We start from the raw sequence: 12,606 nt of genomic DNA on the forward strand, positions 1-12,606 counted from the left end.
GATCGGGCTCGTCAAACCGCAAGTTGGGTGCGTTCACAGTTCTGCCGTTGGTAGACAAAAGTTGCCGTTGGTAAAATTAATTGCCATAGGCATGCCAGTGGTACCAATGTTTTTTGCCAATGGTATATTTTTCTGCAGACAGTCTAGAGTGTGGTTAATGTTGGTAAATGACGTCACAGCTAGTTATCGACATGGCAACAAGCTAGAAAGACTTGGATCTTGGATTAACAATGATATAAACGATTTTTCCTCTAGGCCTTTTTAACAAATCATGCCAAAATCACATAAAAATCATATCAAACACTTAAATTCATGATTTTGAAGTATGATTTAGACATGATCCATTAAATGTATTATATAAAACTCATAGATATGGCAACTAAAGAAGTGTGATCCTGATGTGGTTTGTTTCTCGGCTATGAGTCTGCTATGATTTTTTTGCGATTCTGGCATGTGCCAATAACTTAGAAGACAAATAAATCTGTAATTCAGTATTACCAACGTTTCCATTAGCCTCCCATTGGTAACATTGGTAAAATCGTTACATTTTTATGCCAATATCCGTTCAGGGTTTATTGGTACAGTTGGTACCATTGTCAAATTATTGCACCAATGGTACATTGAAAGTTGGTACTAATGGTAGAACTGTGAACGCACCCATTTGAACAGTGCTGAAAGTTAATGAAAAAAGTTACGTTTACAATTTTTCTTCAATATGTATCATAGGCGTAGTCACAGGGGGGCAGCGGGGGCACTAGCCCCCCCACTTTCAGATCTGGGGGGGCAAGAGTATGTCTGTGCCCCCCCACTTTTTAATGAAGAACAAAATCACAGCTATTTTAAAACAATATTAAACCTCATTTTATGGCATTTTTTCTGTATTCAACAACTGAGTAAGCATATAGTTGTATAATGCGGGTCAAAAAATTGAAATTGAAAGTAACTTGCCTTTGAAAAAAAAGTTGTCCACTAACAACCCCCCCCCCCCCCACCCCACGAAATAGGATTTTCGAGTTTGGGGAACTTTCACTTTTGGGTTTTTTTTTTTTTTTTTTTTTTTTTGCCTGTAAAAGAATTTCTGGACTTGAGCCCCCTCACTTTTAAGTTTGTGTGTTTTTTTGTTTTTTTTTTTTTTTTTGCTTGTCAAAGAATTTCTGGACTTGTGCCCCCTCACTTTTAAGTTTGTGACTACGCCTCTGTGTATCCATTTAATAAAGGCGAGTAAACTTTTTGTTGAACATTGGCCGTCATTCTCGCGAGAACGCAACTTTGCTAAGTGATGCATTGTGGGTCAAAATTACTGCAGCAAAAAATTCTAAAGAATGAATGTGCAGTAGTCCGAATTTTCTCTTCGCCCAGGCGTTGTCGTTAGAGCTCGCAGTTACGACGCTCGCTGCGCTCGCTATAATATGTTGTGTCTTTTCCAATTATTGTAATTGTGTTTGTGCCAACAAATATTTTTTTGGTCAGCACTTCCCTGCATGCTTTTTGTGCGTCTGCTTCTCAGTTGCGTGTATTCAGTTTTAAAAAAAAGTGTTTTTCAAATGACATTACAGAACATAGCTACAGGGGGGCCTGCATTTTTTTTAGATAATTTGAATTGAAATTTTATTTTCAAAAGGTTATGTCCCCTCAAAATCGGAACTCTTCCTAACTTCCGCGGAGCTTTCTAGTGATTAAAAGCTAAAAATACGGTTTGCATTTTTTTAAGATAATAAATTATTCTATAAAATTAGCCAGACACGAAGCATCATCTTTAAAAGTGGGGGGGGGGGAAGAAATATTTTTTTTCTTACCTGGAAAAGTTGACAAGCAAAGAAAAACCTTGCCCAAAGTTGAAAAAGATACTTATTTCAGTACCAGTTCCTTGGCATACAATACTACATTTCCCTTATATAACTTTACCGTAGTATTAACTGTGTGTGCGTGTGTGTGTGTGTGGGGGGGGGATTGGCAACCTGTCTATCAATGAACATTTTCAATAGAAAAAGTTATATTGGGAAAAAAGTGGGGTTGGGGCTAAGCTCCTTGACCACCACCCCCCCCCCCCCCCCGTGCGTACAGGTACATAGAACGAATATGTAAATGGGTTGAACAGTTGAATATGAACCATAGTTGTGAAAATTTAAAATTATTAGAATTACTATAATTGTGATTTCAATAAAATTACGGTACATATATTTTTTCACAGATGTACATGTATGTCAGTTACACGGGGTTACATGAGTCTCTCTCTCTCTCTCTCTCTCTCTCTCTCTCTCTCTCTCTCTCTCTCTCTCTCTCTCTCTCTCTCTCTCTCTCTCTCTCTCTCTCTCTCATTGTTTTTTACACACTTTGCAAAAAAGAATAACTTAAAAAAATAAATACATGTACTTACACTGAAAGGATTTTTAAAAAATAAAAATCAGTTGAGAAAAGAATGTTTTCCGTTAATTAACGAGAAATACGCTAGGAAATTATTGTATCAATTTCGTGGTTCTGCTCTCAATTCTCTGATCTAAAACAAAATGTGTATTTTACTCGGGAATATACATGTACATATGCTTAGATCCTACACTAAAACTTTGATTAAATGCAGCTCAGACTTTATACGACATATGTAACACGAATTCAGGTCAATGCTATTTTAATTAGTCTTTCTTCGTTACATGAGGACATGAGATTAAATTATTCATTTAGAATTCTATTCAAAGTTTTAATACTACATATGGTGAACCAATTATTTTACAAATAAAAAATTCTAGAAACACTGTTAATTCAAATGAAATAGGCCTTTAATTGTCACCAAATGTGTTCTTGTAAAAGTAAAAGTTCTATGTTATGGCATACAATCGAGCAAAAACGCAGTTTCTTGGTATCGGTCGCGGAAGACGAAGTACTGCTGTATATGCAGCAATTTCAGAGGTAATCATCAGTCTCCAAAAAATTCCTAGAGATACAAAGAAAATATGGCTGCAGCAGGCTAGATTAATTCTTAAAACAGAGACGTATAATAGAAAAAAAATTTATAACTAAAAATTTGTTCCGCACATTATGTAAATAATGATGATCCGTCTGCAGAATATCCACTACCGAAAATTAGCTTATTAGATTTTTTTTTTAAAATTTTTTTTTAATAGGCCTATTCGAATATGTATCAGCATTTTATCAGTAATTTGTTTCTTTCTTTTTTTTTTTTGTAAGGGGGGGGGGCACACAGCACCTTATTATAGTACTACACAGATTAATACAAATCCAGAAAGAGACTATGAGTGGGCAATTTAAAAAAAATACGAATCAGTTAAGATTTCTTTTTATTCACAAGCACAATAACATTTTTCCATATGACAGATGCATTACACCATAAACATGTTTACATCAAGAACGTCCGCGGAAGTGACTTTATTTATAGCGCATGCGTATTAAACACAGTAAAAGAGTTCCCTTCAGGGGAAATAACTCACCTTTTGAAAATGGGGAATTTTATTGATTTTCTTACTGAAAAATAATTTATTGTTCAGTTATTTGTTATTGGTTGAAGATAACTTTTTTTTTAAATATATGACTTTAAACTCCAAAATGTTTTTCTGAGAAAGTAACCTTGATAATTAAGAGATATATTTTTGCCCAAGGGGGGGGGGGGGCTGCCTTGTTTTTCCTCTTTTTTTTGTTTCGTTGTTTTGAAAAAAATTTAACATCTGTATATAAATCCAACCTGGAATATTAATTTGAGTATTTCTCACGCAATCTCGCGACCTTAATTTCAGTAGAAATGTACATATTACCACAGAATGGCGATTCAACTACATAATTTATCTTTTTTTATAGGGGAAAATACTTTTTTCTTTTTACATTTTCATAAGGTTTCATCAGGTCTCAAAGACTACAAACAGAGAAGAGTACAGTATGTCAGTCATATTTATCATATAATCAAAAGTTATACATTTGCATATTTAAAAGAAAACAATTTTTTTCATTTTCAAAAATTAGATAAAAAATCAATAGAAATATTTTCAAATTTATTTAAGGTCTGTTCTCCTTTTCTAGTCTTGAGATTTTTAATTCAAACCAAATTTGTTTCATGCCAGAACATTTTACACCTTGGTCCAATTCAACTCTGATACAAATAGGACAAAAGGTCATGACCCAGGTGTCCTTAAAACAAACTAGTGAATCTTCAGTGAACAACATATTGTATACTGACCACTGATTAATTAGCCAATACTGCTTAAAGCTAGTGTACCTACATGGCAAAGTAACTGACCATTGTTCAGTATAATAATATCCATATAATATATTAGATAAACTACATGGGCCTAGTTCTCTGTATTTCAACAGTGAATGATATATAGATACTCAGTACATGCACTGTCAAAACTTGCCATTCTGAACTATGGGATCAAGAAAGAATGTTTGAGATTAAGAGTATTTCGACCATTTTGGACTTCTAAATCACTGTCATTCAAGATACCCAATTATTCAAGGTACCAAAGTTCAGTTCCACATCTGTTTATAATCTCTTTAAAAATATTTAACTGATATTGTGATATGTCTCCATTGGCGTGGAGGACTGCAGATTTATACCTATATTGGTAACTCAGGGACTCACCCCAAGGACTGTCCTATGGTTGGAGTATTCCGCATTCAAACCTGTGATGTAAAGATCAACTCATTACTTCGGCACAACTCTTCAGCAAATGCCCCAACCACTGTACAGCACAGTTATATATGTAGATAAATCATAACAAGAACATTGTCTTTTAAAAAGAAATGATAACTAAGAAATTTACACACATTTATTTACATTAAAAACACAAAAAACAAGAAATGGACAATTAAAGGTTTTAAGAAAATAAATTAACTAAACATACACAAAACCCTGGCATACCAGGGTACCTGAAAAAAAAAAAGCTTAAGGTGTGTGTACCTGATGAGCAAGAATGGTTATTGAATTGCAACAAAAGCAAGTACTGATGAAACAGTGTAGATTATGACATAAAATATAGGTCAGACATTTCAATGTTCATACAAGTAGCTATAATGAGGTATATACCCTATATTATAAAAAAAGGTTTAATAAATCCTCGAGATAACTTCAGTTAAAATGTAATTCCTCTGAAAAAATTCTGATTTTGAAGTAACTGGAAAGAAAAAAAATATTTTTCTGATAATTTGATTGCAGTTTTTGTTTTGGATCAAATCACTGTTCGTCATCTTCAAAACTTTCATTGACTCAATTTTTCATAGAAAAATAAGAGAAAGGAAGAAGAAAGACAGAATACCTAACAATAAATACCATACATTGGATAATCTGGTGGTTATCATGACTGAAATATTTCAGCTTTGTTTGATACTGAATTTGAGCACGGAATATTACGTTTCTCTGATCATTACATTATGCTAGTGACAGGTGTGACCGGATCGTTATGGAATGCTTAGTCCTCCAAGGCACCTGATCCCACAGCTGTGATTTCCTGTGATCCTTGTTTTATGCCTTATTTACAGATTTGTATTGATTACAATTTTTGTTTTGGATCAATCACTGTTCGTCATCAACAAAACTTTCATTGACTCAATTTTTCATAGAATTTTCAGTTTGATAAAAAAAAAGTTTTGCCATTGAAATGAATTAAAAAGCAGAAAAAACTTCAAACAGAAATTATACTGTTCTAATTCGTTTCACTCAAACAAACATAAATTATTTACTATCATTACAAGAACACTTGTCTGTATAATAATGGAAGCGCTTGCTTGCTAGCATTTAATAGACGTATACATTTACAAAACACAAGTCTTCAATAGTACCGATTCTCTACCTTCCTTCTAAAATATTTCAAAAAATAATTAATATTATAGAACAGTACAAAATGCATTTAACACAATGTTTTACATGTCCTCCCTTCACTGATTAAAAACATAATATAAAGTATGTATGAACACATTATGCTTCCCTCGCCACCCAGGAAAAACCATAGATAAAAAAACAACATCGATTTATGTTGAAAAAACTATGGAAACCTGTAAGTCCGCAGCAACTGCGAGGTAAACAAAATGAATGGCGGACTCATTCTCACAAACTTGCAAGTGTCATGAATTATAATGTACAATTAATTGATTTGTTTAAGTAAAGCCTATGCAAAATAAATGTAAATTGGAACTATCTGTAAACACATTTCGACTATATGTAGCTATAATATGTACCATTACACAACAATTTTAGATTTATATAAAATTTTACATAAAATTATCTAGAGCGACAAAGCAAATTTTTTCCTATCTTTGACAATTAATCTGTTGTGTACAAAACTTTTTTTTTCTTGTGATGAAAATAGTTTGATCAATCCTTTAAATAAAACTTTCTTTATTAAACAATACAAATAAGAGGGTGGAGTAAGAGGGTGGGTGGTTGGGTGGGTGTGAATGCCGGAAAGCAAAGCCTTCGAATGAGTTAAAAGCGTGATTAAATTGAATACCTGTTCTACAGGTATCTTCCTTTAAATACTGACCAATAGTTTCTGTCGCTTTTATTAGCACATAATAAACAAAAGCACGTGTTCCTAGTACATATGAAAAATTAAATTACCCTTTCTAAATTATTTTTGTAAAAATTTAACTTCCTTATTAAAAAAATCTGAAGAAGTGTGACATTCTCTTGTTAAATAAAATTAAACATTTTAATGTTAATAGTTGTAATAGGGTATACAGAGAGGTTTTATAAACCCTTGACTCCTGTTACAAAAGCTTTTAATTAGTATTTTGATAAGCATAAAAATCCTCCTTGCTTTTGAACTCAATAGTTTGGGAATAACAGAAGATCTCAAATGCATTTAAACAAACAATAAATATACCTCAGCCTCATCTTCATGCAGGCACTACCTCTCTCATCTTATAACTTAGATATGCGGGCAAAATACCAACCACTTTAAAAATTCTATAGGCTTAGTAAATTTCAGGCAATTACTTAAAACCTCCCTCATTTAAAATTTCATTGTTAACACAGGTCAAACACTAACAACCTCGCTCACTTTAAAATTAAATATTCAGGCAAGAACTACGTCCCTCATTTTTTGAAACTTAAATATTCAGAAGAGCACTAAATACTGAATAATTCCTTCGTTAAATACCTCCCTCATGTAAAATTTCCATATTAAATGTCAGGCAAGCACTAAATACCTCCTTCGTCTTAAAACTTACATATTCGGGCAAGTGCTAAGTACCTCCCTCCTTTAAAACTTCCATTTTTAATACAGGTAAACATTGACAACCTCCTTCCTTCAAAAAATTAAAATATTCAAGCAAGAACTAACTCCCGTGTGTTTGAAAACTTAAATATTCAGGCAAGCACTAATTAATTATCTCACTTTTAAATTTAAATACTCAGGCAAGAAATTAAATATACCTCCCTCACTTTTAAATTTAATTTTTTAAACTTAAATATTCAAACAAGCATTAAATATCTCCCTCACTTTTTAATCTAAATATTCAGGCAAGCACAAAAAACCTCCCTCTATTTATTCATTATCAAGCACTGATTTAACTAGAGGTACTGTGAGCGATGAGCTCACTAAATGATACCCCCCGCCTCCATATAGTTATAATTGCAAAGTCCACGTTTTGCTGTGGCTGGGAAACCCAAAATATGTGTCGGATCAAAAAGTAAAATAGGAGGTGCACAATGGCAATATGAAATAAAGATTCTGTAAAAGTTTCATCAAATTTCATTCCGTGGTATGAGAGGAGTTGCGGATAAGAGATGGGTACCCCAAAGCGTAACAGACGGACGGACGGACAGACATACAGACGGAATAAACGATCACTATATGCCCTCCCGCTTTTCAAGCGGGGGGTATAAAAAAAAATTCCTTATTTTCAAGGTTCCTAATTCAGACAAACACTACCTCCCTTGTTTTTAACTTTAAAATTCAGACAAGTGCTGTTTCAAATACATCTTTTGCTTTCAACTAAATCTGTTATACTAAGACAAGTGTTGATCGGGGGAAACCTTGCTTTAAGCTTAAATAACTTATCAAAAGAATTGAAATAAATGGAAAATATGAAGAAAAAAATCGGACAGTTACCTAGATTTCTTATGTATAGAAACAATCTAAGGTAATATGCTAAAATTAGTTTCTTTTCAGCGTTCAGGAAGTGACTGGTAAAAATACCTCCATTGCTTTTTAGCTTAAATGATATATCTAAAAAAAAATTATACATGTATTAAAAAAATGTTCAAAACAAAGACATACAAATAAATTTTGAATCAATCTTAAGAGTTCAACAAACTTCAAAAAGGAAATTTAAGTAAAAGGAAAAAAGTATAATTAATGAACCTCAATACTTCTAATCTGTAGGGTCTGTTAACTTAAAAAACATCATTAAATGCTCTCTAAAAGATACTGTCTCATTCAGATAAAACAGTAAGCCTAAGTAATCTTAAACAATTATCTAGCAAAATGAATTCTTCTATTATCCTAGATATATCTTAGAAAATGTCATGGTTATACAATACAATAATACATCAAATTCCCACAACCATCCAAAAATTATAAAGTTTCCTTCACATAGTATTCCTGGGGGTTTGTCCTGCTTCAGGCCGTATGGGAATTAAATCTTGGAAAAACATGGGTAGCAAAAAAATATCCATCTCTAGGTCACATGGAAACTTTTGGAAGAACACAAAAAGCGAAATTATCTCCTATAACCGAGACTGCTCCAAGCTCCATCAGAATTCTTTGAAACACATCCATAGGGAAAATGTCTCTGGACTCCATCCCCACAGCTCCAGTTTGAGTAGTACCAGGCAAGGCTCCAGTTATCCAACACTATAGAAATACAATGAATCCCGTAATTTTTTTTACTATATGATACTTTGTGTATAATTTAAGTACAAGTTTTTAGGGTATATATAATGATAATGATAGAAACATCCTCATTTTACCTACAAGAATGTTTTTAGACTAGAAAAATTCAAATAGTTTTTTTTTTTTTAATAAACATGACAATTGTAATTCAAATACAAAGTAAATAAATTCATTTAGCTAATGTTAAAGATAGATTGAGACAGAAACAACACTTTTTGACAAAATAAGGATCATTAATACTTAATAAACCAATTACCTGGTAGTCTGGTAGTTTAAGATCAAACATGATGAATGTTGGGTTTATGTATATTTTTCTGCTTGTGAATGGCACCAAATATTGGCTCACAGTAATTGTTGACTCAGTGACAGACAGTAATTGTTGACTCAGTGACAGACCACTTTCACCTAAAGCCTGAAATGATAAAAAGGAACCTGGAGAAAACTTAAGAATCATAAATCAAATGTTTTTTTTTTCAAAAAAAAAAAATCATATATGATCTACAGTATATCAAAGGTCAATTTTAAATTCAAAGTTTAAATCTCTCACTGTGACATAAGCAAATTTCAGGTTTACGAGGATCAGAGATTTTGCCAGATTCCCAAGGGAGGGTACAACAAGATGGCATTTAGGTCTTAAAAAAGGAAATGAATCAATTTTTAAAATACCATATATACTTGCCTATAAGTCGGTATTTTGGGAGTTAAATTTTGGTCCAAAATTCTATGTCCGACTTATAGGCGAGTCATAAGGAGGCTTTTTTCTGGACTGTGAAATGTAGCATTTTATATATATTTCTGACAACTATTGAAGAATAAAGTCTGGATTACATAATATACATTCAAGGATGATACATAAATTACAAATATTTACTTACTCTACTGGTTTATTTTTATCTCAAGCATGCATTGCTTATTTGTTAAATGATTTAAAATTAAATATTGGCATCATTTAGAGAAATAATTAAATAATTAAATACAATAATTTAATTAAAATCAGGTTAAAAAATCACTGCATTGATTTAAAATTCTTAGCCGATTCTGGCAAAAAGTTTCGACGACTTATAAGCGGGTCAATGGCAAATCAATTTAAACTTCCTCAAAAAATACAACCGACTTATAGGCGGATCGACTTATAAGCGAGTATATACGGTAATGTTTTTTCTTACCTGTCTGATGAACACAACAAAGGTTACAAAGGTGATTGGTAGAATACAGGTATACAGGTGTCAAAACTCTCCATTGATGACTAGACTGCATGCCGCATTGTATGTTGTGAATGATTGATCTTTTACAGGGGAAACTACTCCTGAAATCAGAGAAATTGTCAAAATGAGAGTTATCTGCTCCTCTTCAGTTCACATACAAGGAAATAATTTCACTATATATAACATGTATTATACAGCTTGAATTAAATGAATTAATTAAATAGACCCTGAAAATAATTACCGGGTAATGAGAGAGAAAATAAGGATTAATGCTTAAACAAAAATTTAAGCTAAGACCAGAAGTCTCTGTCGAGACTGTAGCTCTACTGGTTTGTACTTATAACGAAGGATGAGAAAAGAAGCCATTGCCATCAGACTAAAACTGTAGAAGGAGTACCGTTTTAAAGAAATTTCACAGGCATTTCTATTTTTAGTAACCATGGCATCAATGTTCATCAAAATCAAAAACGGATGCACTGTTTCATGTATCTTAGTGAATTAAGTCTACTTGTGTGCCTAGTAATTTTGAAATAATACCAAAACTGTAGAAGGAGAAGCATTTTAAAGGAATTTCACAGAAAATTCTATATTTAGTAACCATGGCAACACAGTTCATCAAAATCAAAAACCGATGCACTATTCTATGTATCTTAGTGAAGTCTACTTGTGTGCCAAGTTATATTGAAATCAGATCAAAACTGTAGAAGCTTTGACCATTCTGTTCTTTACCAGATTTCCCCCTTGTAGTACATAATGCATCCCCACCCTACCCCACTGATCATAATTAAGACATTTTGAAATCTACACTACCCCAGGATCCTTCCATTTGCAATTCAGTTTCAGCTTTTCTGGCCCAGTGGTTCTTGAGAAGAAGATTTTTCAAAGATTTTTCCTATAAATTTCTATGTCAAACTTTGATTACCAATTGTGGACTCGTCCTTCCCCCGGGGGTCATGATTTGAACAATTTAGAATCTACTCTACCCCAGGATGCTTCCACATAAGTTTCAGCTTTTCTGGCCCAGTGGTTCTTGAGAAGATTTTCAAAGATTCTATGTAAAATTTTGATTACCAATTTTGGCCCCTCCTTTCCCCCAGGGGTCATGATTTTTACAATTTGGAATCTACACTACAATAGAAAGCTACCACATCAGTTTCAGCTTTTCTGGCCCAGTGGTTCTTGAGAAGAAGATTTTCAAAGATTTTTCCTATATATTTTTATGTAAAACTTTGATTCCCTATTGTTAGTTTGTTACCACGCCCTACCCCCGGGGGTCATGATTTTTACAGTTTAGAATCTACACTACCCCAGGAGGCTTCCACATAAGTTTCAGCTTTTCTGGTTTTTGAGAAGAAGATTTTCAAAGATTTTTCCTATATATTTCTATGTAAAATTTTGATTCCCCATTGTGGCCCCGCCCTTCCCCCAGGGGTCATGATTTCAACAATTTAGAATCTACACTTTACCAGGATGCTTCCACATAAGTTTCAGTTTTTCTGGCCCAGTGGTTCATGAGAAGAAGATTTTCAAAGATTTTTCCAATACATTTCAATGTTAAACTTTGATTCCCCATTGTGACCCTGGCTTTCCCCCAGGGGTCATGATTTGAACAATTTAGAATCTACACTATACTAGGATGCTTCCACTTACATTTCAGTTTTTCTGACCCAGTGGTTCTTGAGAAGAAGATTTCTTAATGACCCCACCCTATTTTTGTCTTTTCTTGATTATCTCCCCTTGTGAGGGGACTTGGCCCTTTATTTTAAGAATTTAAATTCCCCTTCACCCAAGGATGCTTTGTACCAAGTTTGCCAAAATTTATTCAGTGGTTCTTGAGAAGAAGTCGAAAATGTGAAGTTTACAGATGGACAGCAGACGGTCAAAGACAGACGGACGGATGACAGACAAAATGTAATCAGAAAAGCTCACTTGAGCCTTCAGCTCAGGTGAGCTAAAAATTGTAAATTTTTCCATCGAAATTGATCTTTAAAGCGCGCATCATATTTTGAAATATTCTCATAGGTCAGAAGAATATAGGGACCACCAGCCTAGTCCAATTTCTTGTTCCCAAAAGAAGACTAAGTAAAGAAGAGTTTCAGGACATTGTTTGGCCACAGAAAAATGGAATGTTTGCAGCTATAGATGCCTAGTGAAGAGCCGAGGCAGTGAGATGAAGATTATACGATTCAGGCATATCCCTGGAATTTATACAAAGTACTTCACCAAGAAAAGACTGCTAAATTGTGGAACAATGCATTTTAAGAACACTCACATAAGTTTCCAGACTGTGATGGTCTACTCAACTGAAATCAGCATGGGGAGGAAAAACGAGGCCTGGCATGGATCCTTTCCATCAGATGTAAGAAGTGCAACTATACAAGTCTCTGAGAAAAGCTTTACAAAGAGGTGAGGAGATCTGGCAGGGGATGAAGAGCTACACAGCTGAATAAGGCCATGGATGTCGGTCGCTTGGGTACCAGTCTTACAACAGAGGGTATGCCCGGCATGCTTCTTGATGCAAATATTGAACCAGCATCAGCCACAAACATGCAACAGACCTA

General features: G+C 33.7%; 1 long non-coding RNA gene across 1 annotated transcript; it reads right to left on the reverse strand.

The window, feature by feature from the left end:
* Positions 1 to 8,341: 8,341 nt before the first annotated feature.
* LOC134247397 (uncharacterized) lies at positions 8,342 to 12,379 on the reverse strand. The gene is made up of 4 exons (XR_009987825.1): positions 12,318 to 12,379; positions 10,007 to 10,146; positions 9,097 to 9,252; positions 8,342 to 8,801 (listed from the first exon to the last, which is right to left on the reverse strand). It is a non-coding gene; the product is annotated as an uncharacterized LOC134247397 (long non-coding RNA).
* Positions 12,380 to 12,606: the final 227 nt, after the last annotated feature.

The sequence above is a fragment of the Saccostrea cucullata genome, unplaced genomic scaffold (genome assembly GCF_032062105.1).
Source record: "Saccostrea cucullata isolate Sc308-1 unplaced genomic scaffold, CSIRO_AGI_Scuc_v1 ctg2684, whole genome shotgun sequence".
NCBI classification, from domain to species: Eukaryota; Metazoa; Mollusca; class Bivalvia; order Ostreida; family Ostreidae; genus Saccostrea; species Saccostrea cuccullata.